The sequence below is a fragment of the Pundamilia nyererei genome, unplaced genomic scaffold, assembly GCF_000239375.1.
Source record: "Pundamilia nyererei isolate P.nyererei 1_Seehausen unplaced genomic scaffold, PunNye1.0 scaffold00170, whole genome shotgun sequence".
NCBI lineage: Eukaryota > Metazoa > Chordata > Actinopteri > Cichliformes > Cichlidae > Pundamilia > Pundamilia nyererei.
In genome coordinates, this window is record NW_005187571.1 from 878,983 (window position 1) to 880,862 (window position 1,880).

The following is a 1,880-nucleotide window of genomic DNA, read 5'->3' on the forward strand; positions in this document are numbered from 1 at the left end:
TCTCAGGTATGCCAGCTTGTTGACAGAGATGTCTCAGTTTGTCTTTCCGCATCTTTATTGTCCACAGGTCATCTGAGATTCCACTCTCTGTCTCCTGGTGGTGGAGGGTCTCAGGTTTGACCTGGTACCTCCACCAACTTCCACCAACTATCAGCTTAGCGCTGCAAAAACACAACCTTTTCTGCCTCAAGGCTACAGTAAAACAGGCCACACTTCAATCACAATTACCTTAATTAGAAGAGAGAAACTAAAACTCAGCATTTGCACGAGCGACAGAAAATGCTGGAGACAGTCAACAGAGGTTTAAATCAAAATATAAGCTGTGTGCTTGAACTTGTGGTGGAAGATTTCATCAGCAAAACTAAACTAGTTAACAAGACCTTGACTTGAGCCTTGCATTATTATCTTCAAGCTTCAAATATGGTCAACTCCTTTAAATTATTCTGGAGCATATGAATGTATAAATAAGCGAAAACGTGGGATCAAATTGTTTGGGGGTACTTCACAAATTTCAAAGTAAAAGTAAACAAAAACATAAATAAATATTTCTCAACTAAACACATATTCCCAACGAGAATTTGCCTATTTATGTTTTATCTGAGGAAAAGACTCATCCAGCCGGCACAGAAGAGCGGGCGTCAGCAGTTTTGGTCCGTTCTCTCTTTTCTTGTTTTCACTGTTTCTCTCCGTCTCTCTCATCCTCTTGCCTTATGTTGTGCTTTGCATTTCCCAGATGAATCAGATGGGTTAAGAAGTGAAGTGAGCACATACGCAGTAATCCTTTATTTGCTTGACGAACATATTTGTTTACTCCAGGGTCCTCGCTCTTGGAGGTAATTACATCCCCCCATATCTCAACCTCTAATTACAGGTTTTGTAGTACAATCAAGGTCCTCAAAGTCACTTGCAATGAAACACCTTTTTATGAGCTTTATTTAATATAATTTGCTGTTAATCATATTCCATAACCTAACATTTTGTACAAACCTCTTTGCACACTTTGAGAACAGCTCTCTTTAAATCTTTTTAGGTAAACTCCTAAATGTCCTGTCTTTCACCCTCCCATCTCTTGTGAAAGTCTCCTTATAACCGTTCATCTGGTGAAACTTTGTTGACTACCAGTCGCTGCGATGAAGCTTCAGGCGTACAGCTTGTAAGCCTGTTCTCATCCAGAGGTCATTGTGGAGGAGAGCTCAACGGGCCGGCACCAGTCCCCACTGCGCTGCCAAGACGAGAGCAGGAGCGCACTAATCTGAGAATTGGGGGGGGATTAGGCTGCACTGTTATTGTCTGTTTGATGAGGGATTAAATTTGGTTAATCCAGACCTTCATATGGGATTCCTCATTTAAGATAGCAACCCAGTTCCATCACACAGCTGTACCAAGCCTCTCTCACCCACTCTCTCTGTCTCTGCCTCATCTTTCTCATACCAATCAATATTTCCTCACACTTTCTCTCTCGCTCTGTCTCTCTCTCTTCCTGTATCTACACCTTCACTCTTTATTTACTCTGATTGTGATCTTTTGGTCACGTCTGAGCACGATTTGAAAATACTTCTACCTTGGTCTCAGCGTGAAGAGAAAAAAAATGTGTAGCAACTGCAATATGTCTTAAAAAGCAAACTCAAAATTAATATGTGGTGTTTGTAACAAAGAATATCGTAATATTTCACAGGTGAATACTGAAGAGCGGTATTATGAAAAAAACATTAATGAGCTTCATACATTGATCCATCATCCTTCAGCCAACAAGTAATTTATTTACTATAATTCTGATTTATTTAGACAAGGTCAGATGTTCCATACGTCACCTGCTGCAGATAAAAAATTATATTTTTCTTTCAACACTGTCTTGTTATTTTCAGATACATATATATATA